The sequence below is a fragment of the Hemicordylus capensis genome, chromosome 4 (assembly GCF_027244095.1).
Source record: "Hemicordylus capensis ecotype Gifberg chromosome 4, rHemCap1.1.pri, whole genome shotgun sequence".
Lineage (NCBI taxonomy): Eukaryota > Metazoa > Chordata > Lepidosauria > Squamata > Cordylidae > Hemicordylus > Hemicordylus capensis.
In genome coordinates this window covers 173,230,383-173,251,456 of record NC_069660.1, presented here as the reverse complement: position 1 = coordinate 173,251,456, position 21,074 = coordinate 173,230,383, and the positions used below count along the sequence as shown (strand labels likewise).

At 43.7% G+C, this 21,074-nt stretch overlaps 1 protein-coding gene and 1 long non-coding RNA gene across 6 annotated transcripts in view; one reads left to right on the top strand and one right to left on the bottom strand.

Moving 5' to 3' along the window:
• The first annotated feature begins 229 nt into the window (after positions 1 to 229).
• The window catches only part of PSD2 (pleckstrin and Sec7 domain containing 2), a 121,081-nt gene continuing 100,236 nt past the window's right edge, over positions 230 to 21,074 (top strand). For 4 of the 5 annotated variants that reach the window (XM_053248331.1, XM_053248332.1, XM_053248333.1 and 1 more), the window contains exon 1: positions 230 to 588. The gene's annotated coding sequence lies outside the window, so the exon portion shown is untranslated. Of the gene's footprint in view, positions 589 to 1,251; positions 1,311 to 21,074 lie in introns of those variants that run through there. The other variant, XM_053248330.1, reaches the window with a different exon arrangement.
• Positions 15,991 to 18,700, bottom strand: LOC128324137 (uncharacterized). Its single transcript, XR_008306664.1, has 3 exons — positions 18,604 to 18,700; positions 16,404 to 16,476; positions 15,991 to 16,237 (listed from the first exon to the last, which is right to left on the bottom strand). It is a non-coding gene; the product is annotated as an uncharacterized LOC128324137 (long non-coding RNA).

The window sequence follows — 21,074 nt, the reverse complement described above, 5'->3', positions numbered from 1 at the left end:
GATTCACAGGCCCTATAAGATTCTTGTGAGTCTTTACCAAGGTTGTTATTATATATGCCTATATATGCATCCCATTTTCTTAAAGACAGCTTGCCTGTTCTGTAGGCATGTCCAAGTTCTAGTTTCAAGGTATCCGATTGGCTAGCAGAAGGCAGAGCATCCCTCAGATCTTTGAGGAAAATGTTAAATATTCTTAGCTATTTGCTCACACTTGCTGTAGTATCTCCCATTTAAATTGTTTGCTGGTCCTTCACTATATATTCATCCTAAGGCATATGCACCAGGTCTCTCCCTCTGCTTTTTCACTGAATGCCAGCTCCATCATTCTCAATCTTCCCTTTCATCTCTCAACCCCCTCTCCCTTTCTCCTCTCCCGTCTTTCCTGCAACCTGCTTCCTAGCAATCTTTTGACACCTGAAGGAAAGCTGAGGAGGTGTGACCCATTACAAGGAGGAGGGAAAAAAGACAATAAAAGGAAAGTCTAGAAAGACATGGGGGATGACTCCTTATGTGTAGCTGCTGATTATTTTGCATGGATTGTTGAGGAGAAAAGCAAGCTGCATTTCTGAGGGAAAGCGTTTGGCTCTGGTAAGTGGAATCACAATATGTTCATTTTGATCTGTACTTCATTCATCTCTGTGGCATCCTATGTAATATTGTTCTTGGTTAAGCATTTCATTAGTGTTACAGTCATTATTAATATTTGATGCATTAACTTCAAGCTGCAGTCACTAGGATCTGATTTCTTTTGAGGTATCTACAGTTTGTGTTCTTAAATATATAATTGTATGTATGCATAGATAAGCATTCCACAATATGTTCCCAGACAGATAATTTGGGATATAAAGATAATTCCTCCCAATCAATCCTAATTTAACCTAATTACTTTCATAATTTCTTAATCATTCAGAGAACAAAATTAATGTATATGTATATATCTGAATGATGGGAAGCAAGTCTTAAAAATGAAGGGAGGGCTATTTGTGTAATTATTTGGGTGTTTAGCCCACCCCTGCCCTCAAAGGCTCTGAGTGGGTAACAATTAGACACACATAATCACTTTACCAGCTTTATCTTTTATAAAATAATCTTGGTCACCAGCCATCATATACAAGCCTGCCTTTCTTTACAAGAACTCTGGTGTATTCTGTGCTGTATTTTTTAAACACAGCTACATTTAAGCATAAATTCAGTAGTGATTTTAGCATCCAAATTACATGGTTGTCATGGAGATGGTACAGAGAAGGTGAAGTGATATGACTGCATCTGGACCATGGAAGAATCTGATGCTGTAGCTGATTGTTTGTGGGGTGTGTGTGCATGTTTTAACTTAATGATTTTTAAAATTTGTTTTTAATGTGCTAAGTTACAATTCCTTTTCATTCCACAGAGGTGCAATGCTTTGCTACAGGATTTAAAGGCCTGTGGTGTGTATTTAAAGGGCAGATTATTGGGCTGCTTTGGCACCACAATGCTGCCTCAGTTGCTATATTAGCATTTGTGCCTATTATTTTTTGTCAGACTGGAAATGGAGATGACACAGGAAGCATACTTATGCAGATATAAGGTTTGGTTTCCAAATACATCTTAGAGGTGCTCCTAAGAGCAAGCTTGCTGAGGTTTTTTCCCCCTCTGACAAAAAAGGACTTTATTGCTTTGCCCATATTTGATTTCAATTCTTTTCTGCTCTGAATTTTAATAATGCAGTTTTGTCCGCTTGTTTCACCTTTACAAACCAGACTGTGTGTGACATTTTGCAAGTGGTAAAAGAAAATGTGTCAGCTACTGAAGGAAATGCATAATTTATAAGGTAGAAATTCTCCTGCCTAAGGCAAGCTACACTACAAAGACTGTTTCTCTGAAAATTGTATTCATGTTGCTCATGAAATGCATTCAGTTTCAAGTCACAGATATGTTGTGTTACTCTAGTCACTGGAACTGAATCAGACTCTTCTTTATTTTGGGTGGCACACTGGTTTTGCCCAGGATTTAATCTGGTCTCATTATCTGTTCACACAATGAATATGTAATTTGTAAGATTCTCTGAAATACAGTGGGAAGGCATCTTTGTTGTCTCTGCAAAATACTATTTCACCTGTTATTTGTAATTGTGGTATGATATTACTAGCATGTCAAGGAAAATATAATGGTGAAATGAGCCTATTAAGAATGGAAATGTTGATGTAGTTCTAGGATCTCCAGATGTACAGATAATTAACTGCTACAATATGCCTTGAGTTGTGACTGACCAATCATTAGAAGATGGTGTCCCATGTCTACATGGTATTCTAGGCCAGATGTAAAGAGCTGTGGTGCAGGTTAAACAAAAGGCCCTAGGCCACCATTGTAATTCAGCTGTGCGCATAGAAGTAGAAAGGGAAGTATGATGACACCTCAGCTGAGCCAAGTTGCCACCTCTCATCTTGCCAGCTTTCTTCAACACTGATGACTCTTGTTCCTCTCAAAGGGTAGAGCCACCACTGTCTGTGGTGTGTGGTGTGTGTGTGTGTGTGTGTGTGTGTAAGAGAGAGAGAGAGCGCACTCTTGGGGCCAACACTTTACCAAATAGTCCTGCAGAGGGAGCCTCTGTGGAGTGGCTCACTTTCCTTCCTCTCTTTTGGATTTGGCTGGATAGTTCATCAAATAGTGAAATACATCTACTCTCAACACAAACCCCTTCCGAGTTCAGGCTTTGTAAAAGAACGGAGAGTTTAATCAGAAGTGTCACCCTACCCACCCCCATCATGGTGTTGCAGTCATAGAAGAGGCTGCATTGGGTAGATACCCCCCCCCCCTTGTATATATCTCTTAGATGTGTATGGACCCACTCAGTGGTCTCCATTTCTTATCTGTTCCCTTCTTGCCAGCACCCTTTCTTGATCCAAGGTACTATATAAAGCTTATTCCCTGTCCCAGTTTTTGACACCCCTCTCCTCAATCCCTCATCCATTTCAGTCGAGCACCTAGTCCTGTTCTTTCTGAAAGATTACACTTCCTCTAGGGATAATACTCAAATACTCATTCATTTCCAGTCATGTGTCTGGTCCCTCATTTTGGGTTAAGAACCATTATTGATTGTTTGGGCTAAGTCTTGCTCAAAAATGGCAGCTTTGAATATTCTTCCAAAGAAGTATGACTGAAGTGGAAGTGGAAGTATGACTGAATTTGTCTTTGCAATTCCATACAATAAAAATGGCATTGAAAATTTTTTCAAAACTCAAATATTAAATCTGAGTTTGCGTCTGAGCTTCTAAAGCAGGCCACAACAAAAATTTTATTTTTATTTATTTATTTATTAACATATTTTTATACTGCCCAAAACTTATGTCTCTGGGCAGTTTACAACAAAATAAAAACAGAAAGTAAAACATTAGTTAAAACAAAAATGAAAAGTTTAAAACATTACAATTTAAAATTTTTTAAAGGATATTTTAAAACAGCATTAAAACCATTAAAACAATATTAGTTAAAAGCCTGGGTGAACAGATGCGTCTTTAGAGACTTTTAAAAAGCCATCAGAGATGGGGAGGCTCTTATTTCACTAGGGAGTAGGGGTGTGCATTTTGGAATTTCTTGTTTCGATTTGTATCCAAATCGAAACATCCCCGTTTTGTTTTGTACCCAAATTTTTTGAATCCGAATCAGCCCTGTTTTGTTTTGTAGCCAAATTTTCCAAATCCGAATCGATTTGGATTTTTAAAAAGGGCCCCAGGGCAAAAAGAGTGGGTGGTGGTGGTAGTGTCCAATGGCTGGAAGCTACCACCCAAATTTCAAAGGAATTAGGCAAAGGGCTGATTTTTTGTGTGAATTTTTTTAAAGTTTACACATCTTTAAGAATTTTCCCATAGGGAATAATGGGGATTCCAGTAAATGTATTGCTTCAAATCAAGGGGAAAGGGATGACCCAGAGCAGAGTGTGGTGGGTGGTGGTGCTCAATGGGGGCAAGGAAACTTCCAGAATTATTTCAAAGGAATTGGGCAAAGGGCTGATCTTTTGTGATTTGTTGAAGTTTACATGTCTTTAAGATTTCTCCCATGGGGAATAATGGAGGTTCCAGCAGCCCCATAATTCCACTTGGGGGGCACTGGGGTTGCCCAGAGCGAGGGGTTGTGTAGTGCACATAGGGTGCCAACCACCCCCATACCCACAAGCCTGTGGGGTACTGGGTTTTGTTGTTTCTGAGGTGTTTATTGTAGATTCTCTGGTAGCATATGAGATTTTCAGTGAAAAACAAGAATCCACTCCCATATGCTACCAGAGAATCTACACTCAGAACACCACAGAAACAGCAGAACCCAGCACCCCATAGGTTAGCAACCCTTCCCCTGGCCAATGTGGGGTCAGTAAAGAATGGGAAGAAGCAAAAGAGCCATTGGGGAACAAGGAGGGAATTGTCAGCAGGTCAGCCCATAATTTAGGTCACTGATCAGAAGGCTGGAAGGGTGGGAAATTCAAAGAGATGTCAAACACAGAATGTAGACTGACTCAGAGATCACCACAAAATGGAGGTCTGAAACAACAAAACGTTTTGTAGCCGAAACAGGGACGTTTTGTTTTGTATACAAAACTTTTGCATCTGGAAAATTGGTGTTTTGTTTTGTCTACAAAACACCCGAAACAGGCTGTTTTGGGTACAAAACGTTTTGTATCCGAAACGTTTCGCACATCCTTACTAGGGAGTGCATTCCAAAGCCTCAGGGCAGCAGCAGAGAAGGCCCGTCCCTGAGTGGCCACCAAACGAGCCGGTGGCAAATGCAGACGAACCTCTCCAGCTGATCTCAGTGGACAGTGGGGTTCATGACAAAGAAGACGTTCTCTTAAATACCCAGGGCCCAAGCTGTTCAGGGCTTTATAGGTTATAACCAACACGTTGTATTTGGCCCGGAAACATATAGGCAGCCAGTGTCACTCCTTCAATACAGGAGTATTATGATCTCTCCGAGATGACCCAGAGAACAACCTGGCTGCTGCATTCTGGACCAACTGTAGTTTCTGGACTACATACAAGAGCAGCCCCACATAGAGCACATTGCAGTAATCCAGTCTGGAGGTAACCAGCAGATATACCACTGTTTTGAGGTCGTTCATCTCAAGAAACGGACTCAGCTGGCGTATCAGCCGAAGCTGATTAAGGCACTTCTGGCCACTGCCTCAACCTGGGAGACCAGGGCGAGCCTTGGATCCAGAAGAACCCCTAGATTGCGTACCTGTTCCTTCCAGGGAAGTATGACCCCATCCAGAACAGGCAGATTAAAATCATCTCTTGAGCCCCTGGTGGCGCAGTGGTAAAACTGCTGCCCTGTAACCAGAAGGTTACAAGTTTGATCCTGACCAGGTGCTCAAGGTTGACTCAGCCTTCCATCCTTCCGAGGTCGGTAAAATGAGTACCCAGAATGTTGGGGGCAATATGCTAAATCATTGTAAACCGCTTAGAGAGCTTCGGCTATAGAGCGGTATATAAATGTAAGTGCTATTGCTATTGCTATCTCTTGAGTTCCGACCCCACACAGTCAGTACCTCCGTCTTATCTGGATTCAGTCTCCATTTGTTATCCCTCATTCAGCCCATTACCACCTCCAGGCAGGCATTTAGGGAAGTTATGCCCTCTCCCAATGATACTGACATGGAGAAATAGGTTTGGGTGTTATCAGCATACTGATAGCACCCTGCACCAAATCTCCTGATGATCTCTCCCAGCGGTTTCATGTAGATGTTAAACAACATCGGAGATAATATGGAGCCCTAAGGCACACCATACAAAAGATTTTGAAGAATAGCAGTCTCCAAGGGACACCATCTGGAACCTGCCCGAGAGGTAGGAATGGAACCACCGCAAAGCAGTGCCTCCAATTCTCAACCCCCTCAGATGCTCCAGAAGGCTACTCTGGTCGATAGTATTGAAAGCTGCAGAGAGGTCCAAAAGGACCAACAGAGTCACACTTCCTCTGTCCATTCCCAATTGAAGGTCATCCATCAGGCCGACCAAGGCAGTCTCCACTCCATAGCCAGCCCGAAAGCCAGTTTGAAAATCCATTCTACCTTTTCTCACTTTCTTTATACTCTAATTCCTTTGCCTGTCTCTCAGCTATTCACAACTATTGTTATTGATTCTCCCCATATCACATGTGGGAGCTGGCACAGCATAATGGTTAAGAGTCTACAGGGAGACTCTTTTGAAACAGGGAGCACTTTTTGCAAACATTTTTGCTCCCAACAAACCCCCTCCCCCTTTGGTAATATTTTTCAAGAGCAGTTACAAACTGTGGCAAAGGTGGTTGTCTATTTAAAGAGAAGGCAGGATGCATTGCCCCTACTCTGAATTGGCTTTAGGTTGTGGCCATGTAGCCAAATCTGATTGGCTATGTATGTGATGTATTGATGTCATCACATGGGTACCTGGTTCCAAGTTATCTGGGTTAACCAAAGAAAAACAAGTTAAAAATTGTACCAAAGCAGCTACTGTAGCAAACAGCAATGTACAGAAAAAGGAGGGTGAGAGGAGGACATTTTAGGTCCCCCCCAAACCCCCTCTGTTCTGCACTAAAGGGTACATGTGCAAACATTCAGTGCAGCTCTAGTTAAGAGCACAGGCTTTGAGCCGAGCAGTCCCTCCTCAAAACAAATCTCACCTCAGCTGCAGACTCAATAAATGACCTTTAAAAGGGAAGATATTGTTCTGCCACAGACTCCTCCCTTGCATCTACCTCCTTCCTCACTACAATCAGAATCCAATCAATATGTAGATCCAGTTATTTACCATTGTTTGCCTTCTGTAGACAAACTGAAGAAATGTCTAGGTACTGTAATTCAAGACATCAGCACTGAGGTGGCAACAAAGCCATGGAAAAGGAGGACCTAAAACACAATGGCCCTGATCCAAAGAAAGCCGTATCTAAGTTCCATTGAAAGTAATGTGACATAAGTTTGTAGCAGCTAGTTTGTCCTACTGAGTGGAAGTTAAGTGCAGCTAACTTTTTTCTGGATTGTGACCAATGTATACTGGCAGGGGTGTAGCTGGGGGAGAGGGGGCCAGTGTTCACCCCTTTCCCCAGCAGCCCCTTAGTGAGGGAGAAAATGAAGAAAATGGGGGGGGGTGGAGCTGAGGGCCCTCAGGCAGGGGCTCATCTAGGTAATTTGGGCAGCTGGACCGCCCAGCCATAAGGACCCCCCCAGTGTGAGCCCCCCCATGTGAGGCCCCCCCTGAAACCTCCTTTGGGGGCCCTGTCACCAAGCACCTCTGTGTTCTTTGTTTGTTTTTGTTTTTAATCATTACTGTGGCAAAGGGGTGGCCGTGGTGGGAAGAGTGGAGCAGTCCTTCTCCTCCCCTCCCCTGGCAGGGGCAGGGGCCAGAGCAGCGCTGGGCACGTCCATTCAGGCCAGCGTCTTCTTCCAACTGCGAGGCGCACCTGCACAGTTGAGAGATTGTTGCAAGCCCGTGGTGTCAAGCCCTTTGAATTCATCCACTCAATTATAGTTACGCCCCTATGTACTGGGCTAGCCATGCTGTACTAGTACAGAATGCTACCTCCACCTCTCTGCAAGCTGCAACTAACTCATTTTTGTGCACTCTTACAACTTGCAAGACCAATTTGATTGGTCACAACCCACAACTTATTCACAGCTCCATCTAAAATGAGTGACACCATGTAGTGATCAGCCACCCCTCCCCTAAAGAGCCAGAAGTGAACCCCATCCTGACTGACAGGCTGATGAACTCAAGTGATCAGCCAATCAGCACACCAGGTGGGTGGGACCTAGAGAGCCATTGGGAGGAAGAAGAGGCTCTTGGTTAGAAGAAGCTAGGCTGGAGGTGAGAGAAGCATGGGCGGAAAGGTTTAGTGAGGAGCAATGGTTAGTCAATTACCCTGATGGTCAAAAGCTAGCCTGGAGATTTCTCTCATTGAATGACTTCTGCAGGTTCTTGGGAAGCCAGGAGGGCAGGATCCTCATCCAGTTCAAGACAAAGAGTTCAAGACAAAGGAAGCCAGGGCTTTGGCTTCGGGAACTTTAGTCTAGGGAAAGTTTGTTAAGTCAGAATTCATGTTAGACTTTTCTGCTTCTTTTGTGTGTGCTTTGTAGATCCCTGAAACTGTTCTAGGGTTGTTTATCTATAACATAGCTAAACACGAGCCTTCGCCCATCCAGCCAGGGCATTGTAAAAGACTCTGTAAGCTTTTTAAAGGTGCTTTTGTATCTTCCTACATCCCTGTTCCTTGCAACTGGGGTGCTTTTTGAAGTATTCTTGTGACCATTGAGTATTTTTACCTGTAACTAAAAGCTGAAAGAGCCTCAGATGGCTGCGGTCTGTAGGCTTTGAATAAAACTTTTTTCCTTTTTGTTCTTTGCAATTTTACAAGCCTCTCTGGGTGGATTTTTGGCTCAGGAGATAGGGTATTTTCTTTATTCTGGTGCAAACATGCCTCTAGTCTCAGTCCACTTGGATCAGTTTCCCCACCACGTGTGGGCTTGCATGTGGAAGGTTTTCGTATACTTTTCTAATAGCAAAGAGAATTTCCCTGAGATTTCCACTCAAGCCCCGGGAGGGTCAAGCTCTGTGATAAAGAGGAGTGGTGGTGACAGCCATTTTTGAACCTACCAAAAATAAAGAGGCGCTTTAGGAGTAGCCTTTGCCAGAAAGTTCTGCAGGGATGAGTCAGCATTTCTTTTCCTCACGTGGGCTTGCTCTGAGATGAAGACTATAATCTGCTACACACCAGCACTGCTATTTCAATTTCGTTTAGAAGTTTTCCAGATGGCAATTTATAGCTGCTTCATTTCTGGCTACAGTTGTGGGTATTCAGACGGCAACCAGCCCTTCCTGGCCTTTCCCCTGACAATTGGCCCTTCAATGTATGAAATAAAATGTTATACTTTTAAACAGTCCTGAGAATGGCAGGGTGGAATATTGCAGGAGTTAGAAGCAGCTGGGTGGAAAACTAAGTGTGAGTTGGAAGTGTGGGTACCTGCCTGGGGGTTGACTTTGAGAATGTTGGCTCCACCCAGCACCCCCCCTCCATTCCATACCTGGAAGCACCTCTGGAGTGCTCTTTCCTGTGGTGCAGAGTCCACTTCTGACTTCTGGTCACTAGCTAGCTTGCTGGTGTTTACTGGTGTTTTTCCTTACCTTCACCTTTTCTCATATATATATATATATATATATATATATATATATATATATATATATATATAGCGCCATGTGTGCATTGTGGTGGGTTGGGGAGGGATGGTTTGGCTTTATTTCTGAATTCTTCCTCAGGCATGTGTGCTTTGTATTTCTCCCCCTTTTTAATAATATATATATTTTACTATAGAGTATTTGTGCAGATACAAATTTGCACAAGCTGGCAAATACACTTCAGTTGCTGGGCATTTCTTCTACAACCATAACATTTCAGGGTTGTTTTCTTGGGGTATGGTCAGAGGTTTTGACTGTACTTCAACTTTGAGCAGGTGGTAGCCCAAGTTACTCCACTGGGTTTCTGCTCTGCATTTGTCTGTTGTTGTTTTTTAAAGGAATACTTGTGCACATTGACCCTTTTGCCTGCCTGAGAAAGCATATGGCTGAAATAAGGGAAGAGAGCTGGTCTTGTGGTAGCAAGCATGACATGTCCCCATAGGCTAAGCAGGATCCACCCTGGTTGCATACAAAAGGGAGACTAGAATTGTGAGCTCTGTAAGATATTCCCCTCAGGGGATGGAGCTGCTCTGGGAAGAGTATCTAGGCTCCAAGTTCCTTCCCTGGCATCTCCAAGATAGGGCTGAGAGAGATCCCTGCCTGCAAACTTGGAGAAGCTGCTGCCAGTCTGTGTAGACAATACTGAGTGAGATGGACCTATAGTCTGACTCAGTATATGGCAGCTTCCTATGTTCCTATGTTTCTAAAATCTTGAGTTTTGTGACTGTTATCCTTTTTGAGGAACCCTTTGCTCATACTGCCCACAAAATGGAGGGCAGAAGCAAGGGAGTTCATCTGGTGCAGGTGACTTCAAAATGGCAATGTAATACCTTTTGCCACATCATCATTTTTGAGAATCCCTTCCAGACATGAATGTGCCTCAAGCAAAAAAGGGAAAAGACCCAAAACAAAACAAAGAACAGAACAAGCAAAAGAGTCAAGAGACACCCTGAAAATTCAGTTTTTAAAGCCTATGCTTTCCTGGACAAACAAAAGGGTGAATGTGTACAAATATTCCTAAAACAAATTTAAAAAAATAAAAGGAAGTGCAGAGCAGAAACCAGAAATCATTTGTCCAAAGGTGAAGCACATAAAAGGGATTGCAGTTTGCAAGCGCATGAACATCCTATCTGTGACCAAGACTTTTCCTAGCTCTTTCAGTTCTCATTCCCCATACTTTCCAATGGGAAATTTCTGTGACATTAATGAATGTTTCTGGCGTTTTGGTTTTTTGGCAGTCTGAGGTCTGCAACCTACCTCCAAATATGGCATGTATCTACCTTTCACAGTGTGGTCTGGGAGTTTCATGTCAGTGCAGTGAGTGAGTGAGTGGGGACAAAGCAGGTTTATATTTCTAGAGATATACAGTAAAGGGCTTACCTTTTGCAAGCCAGCTCCCAGGGAGTGTCTGTGAATGTAGTCTGTGTGTATGAGGTCTCATTCCCCATTGTTTGCAATGGAAGAGTTTTGTCCAGTTTTTATGGGAAAATAATGAATTTTTCTGGTGCATGTGTTGGGTTTTTTTTTGGTGGTTTGGACAAGGTCTGGAATGCACCTGCGAAAACGCCATGTCTCTAGCTGTTGTGGTTTGGTCTGGGAGTTTTGTGTCAGTAAGTGAGGCCAAAGAAGCTTTATATTATAAATTGTATTGTTATTTTATTAAGTTGATCCCCGGGTACCACACATGTACACAATAGGGGTGGGTGGGAATGAAGTGGTGGATGATACGTAGGCAATGGGAGGGGGGATGGATTCCAGATAGCATGGATAGTGGTACTTTGTGGGGGGGGGAAATGGGAAGATGAAAACAGCCTTCTGTGTGGTTGAAACAAAAGTGGGGGGAAGCAGAGGTCAAGTCATCCTGTGTGGACAGTCATAATGACTCCAGTTACCATTTATCCCTATAGTGGTAAACCTCCCTGTTTGGAAAACCTCTTAAAGAGCCCGCTGTAAGTGTATAGGATTCATATTCATATGAAACTCAATCCTACAAACTTGTAGTTGACTTTTTAAAAGAAAATGGAGGTAGCAGTTCTAGTTCTAATAGGTTGTGGTTTATTACCCACCAGCTGAAGAGCAGTATGCAGTATCATGTTTTCATTCTTAATCTGTATTATTATTAATAAATAAATAATGAGTTCACAACAATTTCAGAATGTAACCCAAATGATAGAACACAGAATAAAAATACATCCAAAGAATATTTCAGACACAATGTTCTGGATAAATATGCCTTTCAATATGCTATGAATAAGTTTTAGTTGGTGACATAAGGTTTCAGCTTAAGCCTGTTTCTCCATTTCTTTGCCTTTAGCTTTTGAAGATGGGTGCCATTTAGCCACCTCATGTTCCTAAACCCCGAAATTTGTGATTTATTTGAGGGCCATGGTAAAAGGAACTATCTCTAATATTTAAGTCAAGAATAAAGCCTTTGTGAGTGAGTAAAGGTCCTTGAAGCATGGAACCTAAGCAATAAATGAAATAGGGATGTGCACAAATAGATTTCTTTGATTTGATTTGTGCCCCAAACAAATCACCCCTGATTTGTTTTGTATCCAAATCTACCCCTCCAAATCACCCCAAATTTGACGTGTATTTGCTTTGATTCAATTCAGATTCAGACCAAGTAGGACCACTTAACAAGGTCTTAGGGGCACCAAATTTGGGTGGTGGGTAAGTTCCCATGGGTGCCACCTACCACCCAAATTTCAAGGCAATTGGACACTTGGCTAATTTTTAATGAATTCTTTTAGTTTTTACTGATTTTGAACATTTCCGCTATAGGAAACAATGGTGATTCAAAGTTGTCATATCCTAACCCTAACATGGATCCCCAGCATTTATTTTATTTTATTTTATTTAAAAGGCTAAGCTCTAGCCCTTGTAAAAGTGGAGTTATGGAGCAAAATGTGCAGTCATTTTTCAAGTGTTTGGATTCTTTGATGTATAATAACCTTTCCTCATAATGAATCCCTATGAGGATTCATTGCACATCTTCATTTCTTCTGTCCATTTTGACTGTCACTGGACAGCGCCAACTGTCAACTGCCATGTGCCAACTACACACACACACACCCCCAACCTGCAAGGCAGTGGGGAACTCCTTTTAATTTTTAGGAATATTGAAATGTTTATATACTTTGGTGTCTAATAACATTTCCTCATAATGAATCCCTATGATGATTCATTATATGCCTTTGTTTCTTCTGTTCATTTTGACCCCAAAGAATGAAAGCTGGGAATCTGGGGGAATTAATGGAAGGGATCCAAATCTTGAATCAATTCGAATTGAATCAGGTGTGATTCCATTTGTACCTGAATCTATCCAATGGACCACAGGGGTGATTTGTTTTGTCTCTAAGTCATCCGAATCAGCTAGATTTGGGTACAAATCGATTTGTACCCAAATCAGTTTGCACATCCCTACAATGAACTGGGATATAGTGATGCAACATAATTTTCTCTTCAGAACATTCAAAACTATAATGGGTTGTGAGGGAAAGGACATTTTCCACTAAAACTCTTTGAAAATTTGGGGTGGGGGAGGAATGGGAATATTTGCTTTTGCAAATGTTACACTACAGAGAGGAAGTCAAATGAGTGGAAAGTAGAATAAAAGTTGAGTACCAAAATCCAGTTAGGGGCTGTAGGCATATGAAAGCAGCCTTCCATACATATAACCCAGCAGGATGAGGAAATCCCTCTCTCCACTTGTTCAAGAAGGGGATTGGAGGTGGTGGGGGTGGGGAGGCTGATTCTCCTCAATTTGATTCTCCTCAACTACCATTCCACAAACAACTGAGTGGGAGTTTTTAAAAGGGTTTAGCTTTTTAAAAGGGTTCCGCATATACAGCTCCAGCCTCCAGTTTCTCTGTGCTCACTGTATTGGATTAGAGCCCTATGCTTGGAAATACTAATGCAGCAGAGGAATTGATCAAAGGATAACCACATTGCAATGTTTAAGAAGCTGTAACTTTAATTTGGGGGAAGGAGTGGCTTTTTTATTTTTTATTTATGTTGTAACACATATCACTCCAGAACCGACAGATTTCTTAGGAATGTGCTTGTGGAAGAAAGTGTTAACTGGTGCCTCTAGAACAGTAGTTCTTCAGTGCCACAACTACCACACACTTTGCAGTGGTAACATGGTGAAGGAAGTACAGGCCCCTTTGCCTTGGAAGTACAGGCCCCATTGAACATTTACGCTGGAATGAAGCCACTGGATCTAAGGGATAAGTGCTTCATGAAAGAGGGCAGATGAAGGAAGGGGGTCAGAGCAGGTAGTGTGCAAGAATGTTGGGACCAGCAAAAAAAATAGATGAAGGAGATGGGAGTTTGAAGGTGCAACAGGGATCAAGAGATTGGAAAATACACAGGGCCTAAATGGTCTAAGTGCCAGTAGCTGCTTATAGCTAAGGGAAATAGCACGTAGGCTGTGCATTATAGCCAAACAACATGAACATCAAGCCACCCAAGATGGCATCTATTTACGTGCAGGTGTGGGAGTTTAAGAGGTTACTGGATAACACCCATAATGTCTTTGTATATATACAAGCATCATTTTTTGCATGTTGGCCTACAAGGAGGGATGGGAACAATCTAGTTCATCTTGATAATTACCACTAGGCTCTAATCACTAGAATACGAGAGCAATGTTTAAAGTTTTTTTTAAAAAGAACTGTATGTAACATAAGGAAAGATAGCAACATAATAAAGGACTTGAGTCAAGGTCAGATACAAAGAAGTAAGACAAGATGTGGCTCTTTTTTTTCTGTAGTTATTGACTGATTTTTATCATTAAGGTTTAAAACTGGGTGGAGAATCTTTATAATTTCCAATCAGTGAGTGGGCAGGAAGAGCACATAGAATATGCCACACATTCCTTTGGTCTCCCCTTCCCCACACACTGGCATCCTCTGATTTGTCAACATCCTAGTTTTTTACAGGGACACAGCAGTAGGGACTACTTTTACAGTGAGTCTACACATCCCCAGTGATCTTGGGGCACAGCACCTTGAGGTAAAGGAGAGCAATGCCAATGGGTCCATTTCCTTTGATCCAGCAGGCCCAAGAACCTAGTAGATTCTACTTTATTTTTAAAAAAAACTAGGATCCCAGATCTAACAATCAGAGCCAGTCACACAAAGGGAGTCTAATCAGACTAATTTCTCTACAGCATGAAGTTGTAGCTGCACATTGGGGAGGATCAGTGGCTGACATGATGCTCCATAACTGTTGCCATAATGACTGTTGCCATAATGCTCCATCCTGAAGCTGCTTAGACTCTTAAGCAACCCCAACACTATTCAGAACCAGCAGTTGTGCAGACAGCACTACCATAGTTTCCCCCACATAATAGGAAAACCTGAGGTAGCGCTGTTTGCAGTTGCACAACCACTGGTTCTGAACAGTGTTGAGTCCACTGCAGCCCCGGGATAGAGCATTATGATGATGGTGGTCTGCGCATTATGTCAGTAAGTGATGCTATATAGAAATGTATAGCTAACAAGGTGCCCATCATTACATCCGGCTATATTCCTGATGCAAAATGTTAAGCAATAGGAACAGCAATTTGTGTCCCCTCCTCACTGTGTTTCAGGCAGAAGTCCAGTTACTTTGTCCCACTGAACTCCATGACAGCCAATGAGAACTATGCTAGCCTCAAACTCCATAGCCTACTCCTTCATCTAAGTAATTCCACCTTAGAACCCATTTCTTAGTCATGGTAGACCAAGATGGAATGTTGTTGAAGTCTGACCAAAAGCAATAATGCTAGGAACCTATTGGGTTGTTGTGAGGTTTAATATTGGATAATCCCTTGTACACCTTTTTTGGAAGAAGGATGGAATACAACTGCCATTAATACCTAAATCAGGGGTGGAGCCACCATAGCGTGAGTGGGTTCAAAGAACCTGGGCCGCCATGCTCAGGGGCCATGCCCCACACCCCAGCCATGCCCCTGCATCTGACCTGCAGGGGGCGCTGGCAGCGGGTGGACCTGGGGCTACCGCTGGCCTCCCTAGGTGCCTGACATAAATAATATGTAGATAACATTTAAAAGCCAATATCACGAGATGTCAAAAGCAGACACAAAATATTCAGCAAATATATGCTATTCAGAGAACATTCCAGGAATATTCCCTAGTCAGCACTGTGTAGTGGTTAAAGTGTATGACTAGGACTGGGAAGACCAAAGTTCAAATCCAAATGCAGCCGTGATACGTGTTGAGTGATTCTGGGCCAGTCACTTTTCTCTCAGCCTAACCTACCTCACAGGATTGTTATAAGGAGAACTATAACTATGTACACACAGCTCTGGGCTCCTTTAAAAGAAGAGTGTGTTATAAATATAATTAATAAATAAATATTCCAGGCTGCATAATAATAGCATGGATTTATTCAGAAAAACTCTGTTCTGATTTTCTTTCATGTTTTAGAGGCATATCAGAACATTTTACAATTGCACCTAACAGGTCAAGTAGCACAACAGTAGTGTAGCACCTTGTTAATGGGGATCCAAAAAGTCAAACCAATAATGGGAAAAATGGGATTTATTCAGAACAATGTTCTAAGCATTGCTCTTCTATCAGATGCATTAAATATACATTGGAAAGATGTATTACCACAAGTTTTTATAAGCACAGAGAACAAAACCTGTACTGGAGTTTAAAGGAACTAAATACTTTTAAAATTGGTTTTAAAATGTACTTTTTAATTAACAACAGCAACAACACTTTTTTCAAAGTATTTCATTCTTCTAAACTCCAGCAGGGGTTCCTCCTTCTTCTCTGAATAAATCCACACTTTTGTCTATTGATTCTACTCTTTTTATTCCCCTTTCTAGCAAGGAACAAATGATCTTCCATTACCACAAGTGTTCAGTTATTTGATCAGATGTGGGGACATTTGAAAGTCAGGCCTTTAATATCCCGAGTGCCCACCTTCCTTTTCATCCCAGCAAGGTTAGAATAAGCTTCAGTAACAGTTCAAAGCTTTTTCTTTGGTGCAACGTCCAGGCTAAAGTGCCCGGTGATGAGAATCTTCCCAGTTCTGAATCACAGCTAGAAAAAAATAACAAGTAAATCATTTTTGCTGGCTATTCAGTTTTAATAAAAGCTGGCATGACTCCAAATGAAGCTTCTAAAAGAGCTACTGTGTTTTTCCAATTACAAGTAAAACACAGCCAAATTTTTGCTTCATTGGCGGATGTTCTTTCCAAGTTCTTACCAAGCTAAGGCCTAAGATGCATGTTGTTCTGTCACACATATGGTGAGGAAGTAGCAGAAGTGACCCAGTTTCACTAAAATGAAAAAAGAGGATCTTATTTCCCAACACGTTTGGAAAACAAGCAATGGGAATTTTCTTATCAGACTCATCTTATCATAATAATAATAATAATCTTTATTACGGTCGTTGACCAGCACAAGTTGTAAAACAGTAGTACTATACAGTAAATGCAATATAAGGAAAGTGTTGCAGTATTACGGAGATTAAAATTGATGTAGCATTAAGACTGAGGGGGAGGGAATCTAAAAATACAAAATTTTAAAACATGATATAAAACACAAACAGAATAGATAAAATGCATGTAAGCTAAAAAGGACTCAGCCAAACACTTTGTTTCAGTCAAAAAGCAGTATAAAATCAGAGCAAATTTAAAAGAGGGGATAATCAGCATTCTATGGGGTCCTGCTCAGCACAGAGTCACTGAAAATGCTAGTAAAATACCAGTGAAATAGATTAAAATAAAAGGGCAGCTTATTCCTGCTTATTGAACAATTACAACTCCAAACACAGCTCAGCTCCCAATCTGGGAGGAGATATACAATTCAGGGGCTCTATAAAGTGTTAGCATTGAATTAGCTACTTTAAAGCTGGCAATACCTATCCCCACATGCCCAGCTACAACTAGCCGAGATATGAGTACAAATTGCTCTGGCATTGTGTCGTTTATTTGTCCATTTTTAGGCTCTTCCGAAAGCGAAGGGCTGCACTGCAAAATTTGGCTACCTGTCTAGTGGAAGAGGAATTACTTCCTTCCAGGAGCCTGGCAGTCATCTGAGGTAGATCGAGACCTGGGAATTTGACTATCAGAGGGTGAATGAAATCCCGGCGCAGGTCTCTGTAGAGCAGGCATTCCAATAGTACATGGGTAACTGTTTCAACTTGACCCTCGCCGCATGGGCAAAGCCTCTCCCCATAGGGGATCCCTCTGTATCGTCCCTCTAAAAGGGCTGAAGGCAAGGCATTACATCTTGCCAAGGTGAAAGCTTTTCTAAGAGGGGGCACCTCCAGGGCAGTAAGATAGGGTGCTGGGGCCAAGCAATACCTAACTGATTCTTGGCACTGAAAATCAGGTACCCTTGCCATGTCTGTCTGTCTCTCAATATCCTCAATTCTCTGTTTGATGGACTTCCTAGCTGTCTCCAAACTTTGCGTGAGCAGGGCGGACTGATCGAGGCCCAAAGAAGTCATCTTTTGGTTCAGTGAACGCTTCCAAGTCGACTGGTATGAGTCCGCTAAGACTAGGCGGCTCAGCCCTATCTCTGAGGAATGGACTCTCAGCCAATAAAACAGCGCCATTTGCCAACATCTGGCCTCAACTCTAACGAGGCCCGCCTCCAGTCTGAGCCTCACATTGGAGGTGCATTTAGGGGTTTGAAATAATGCTCTCAGAAACTTGGACTGCACCACTTCTAAGGGGAACAGATCTGTATAGGGACCCAGTTGGGCACCGTATAATAACTGTGCCAATGGTTTCGCCTGAAAAAGTTTTATGGCCGCGGGGATAAGATGCCCACCCCTGGATCTATAGAACTGCAGAATAGCTCGGGCGCTGTTTTGAGCGGCCTGGGCCACGTGCAAGGCATGGGGATCTTATCATAGGTGTTCAATAACCCCCCCCTTTTAGTAAATAGCAGCAAGATAAGGACTTTGGCAGGGTAGGGGGAGGTTTAATCCTTTGCCTCACGCTGGTCCCAGTCTGGATCAGGCCTGCTCCCACAAGTATTTGCCATGATATTAAAAACTCCCACTGGCACCAATGGGAGCTTTCCCCCCAGGACAAATAGCAGCTGCAGGGAGGGACTCTGATCCATACTAAGATCTCCCTCTCCCTGCCATGCTCCTGGTCCACAGGGGGCCAGATCATCTATATATTTATTTCTCTTAAATGTACCCGTCACTAATCCCATGCATCGCAGCTCTTGTAAGAGTTCCCGAGCAGAAGGACCATGGTGATTGGGCAGTGGAGATTCCATATGCAGATAGGGAGGAGGAGCCTGTGGCACTGTGGTGATTGGGTAGAGGGGGTTTCATATGCAGATAGGGAGGAGGAGCCTGTGACGGTAAAGGTCAGTTGGAATGCAACAGTAACTGGTCAGAGGATGTTCTTAATTGTAGAAGAGAGGAATCTATATATACTAACCGACCCCGCACAGAGCATCTGTGCACTCTTTGGGACCGACGGTTACTTCTTCCCCCTCACACCTTCTGCCCCAGTCTCCGCTTCCTAACCACGGTCGGCCCGTGCCGGGCCTAGCTGCCTCTCCTCCCCACTGCCACTTCTGCCCCCCCTTTCTTCCCCTTCTCCTGGGCCTTGCCTCCGCGGCCAGGCTGGGCCTGCCGCCGCCTCTGGCCTCCACAGCCGGCCTGCCCCCGCCACGGTGACCAATCCTCCTGGGTGCGCCTCGGCCAATCAGGTGTCTCTGCTGCCCAGCCAATCAGCTGGGCACTGGGATGCACATTCCAAGGCATACCCAGGAGAAATAATAATATAGATACAAGGATAGCAGGCAGGGGTCTGAGAAGAGAGGGGTTGTGAGGGAGGAAAGAGCCCCTTTATGAGAAGGAGGCTGTCATTGTGTGAATTAGATGAGGAAACAAGATGACCAAAATCTGTTAACTCAGGAAGGGAGGGAGAAAGAGAAAAGAAGGGAGGGGAAGAAAAACAGAAGAGAAGAGTGAGCGGAGGAGATAGAGGGGAAAAGAAGGAAGGGGAAGAGAGAAAGAATGAAGGGCGAGGGATGGGCCCGAGCCTGTCAGTGGCCTGAGGGGAATGAGTGGCCATCGTGGTGCCTACTGGCAGCAAGGAAGGGCCCAGTCAACCACTGCTGTTGTTTGTGGCTACCGAGGTCATTAGCGGAGGGTGGGAGGCAGGCAAGGGATGGGTCCGGGCCTGTCAATGGCCTGAGGGGATCAAGTGACCATGGCGGCAGTGAGGAAGGACCCGGTCAACAGCTGTTGTTGCTCCTGTGGGAAGGAGCAGGGCTTGGGTGAGGGTGGGGAGGTCTCTGGAGATAGGGGGCTGCAGCATGGATGATAGGTGCCAGCAACACTGCAGCTGTGACCAAGAAGGGGTGAGGGGGGTGGAGTAAAGGGATGGAGGAGTGATCAAGTGGGATGAGGGGGATGGAAGCAACCGGATTGAGGAAGAGGAGCAGGAGTGCTGGTCAGGTGAGGGTGGAGAGATCTCTGTGAGGGGGACTGTGGCAGGGGGTGAGGGGAGCACTCAAGTACTAGTGTGCAGCTGCTCTGTGCAGATTAAACTAGTTTTACAAATAAAAAACTAAGCGTATAAGCCTCAGTCACATGCTTAAAGCACTGGTGGAGCCACCATAGTGCGAACAGGTCAGAATAACATGGGCCACCGTACTTCCGGGGCTGCACCTCATGCCCAACGATGTCCCCAACGGTCTTTCGTTGGGCGTGGTTTACTTGCAAATGCAAACTTTACAAGGCAAGGAGAGTTGCTCTGGCCATGCTGCGAATGCTGTGCTGGCCGGATTTTACTCACAAATGGTGGGGGTGGCCCCGTTTGTGAGCAAACCATGCCCCCTGAGTCTGACATCAGATGCTGACATGACATACAGGGCGTGGTTAGGGGGGCCACGGCAGCGAGCTGTACCTGGGCTGTCGCTGGCCTCCCTCCACGCCTGGCTTAAGTAACATGTAGTTTGTGCTTTAGATGCCACAGAGAACACAGCAGTGAACTATTGATATATGTCATATCAGCAGAATGATATATCATCTGGAAGTGAGGAGCATTTCCGGCAGGGGGGAGAATGCAAAGAGTCATATGTTGGTCCTTGGGCTGGGGGGATCCAAGATCTACAGGAAGTCTTCTACTGACAATACAATTGGTTCCTGGAAACTGTGTCTTCAGCTAAACGGTCTTAACTTGGAGCCCCTTTTCCCATAGAAAATGGATGCAATAAATAGAGGTTTGGTTCCTGAACCAAGGCCAGATACCCCCCACATTTTTCATCTGTTTTCAAAATTGGTAGTGCGTCAGTCACAAACACGTAGACATACACCAGAGGGGTTGATGATGGAGACTCAGAAGTTGCTCACCCTTGCCCCCCCCCACCCCACTCCTTTCCTGGCTCTTTCTCACTTTTCCATGGAAAGGAGGGAGGCTGCTGAATAGCCTGCCTCTTCCTCCTCTTTCTACTCTTCGGCAACAGTTAGGTATTCAAGGAAAGAGGGTGGGCAGGAAGTGGTTTGTGAACTGGGAGCAGGCTGGTCTCTTTCCCTCTTGCCATCACAGCACAGCAGCTGAGCCTGGAGGAGGGGGGGGAGCCTCTTGGAGGATTGAGACAGCCAATCTCTCAGCAGCCTTAAGTACACCAGGACTGCTGGTCTCCATGACAATGTGAACTTGAGCCTCCGTTACCAGCTCCTCCTCATCTAGTCCATGTTCCAGCAGCCAGTCAGCAAAACATCCCCTCCTGTAGCAAATGTAAAGTCAAAACAACGTGCCAATTCAGAAACATCTTAAATATTGTTCTTCTTAACTTGGACTGTCTTTAGCCAAGGAATGTAGTACATTTGTTCTTTTGTACAAACACTTTGTGTGCGTGTTGAATGTAACATGTGTATCAATCTAAAATGCCCAGG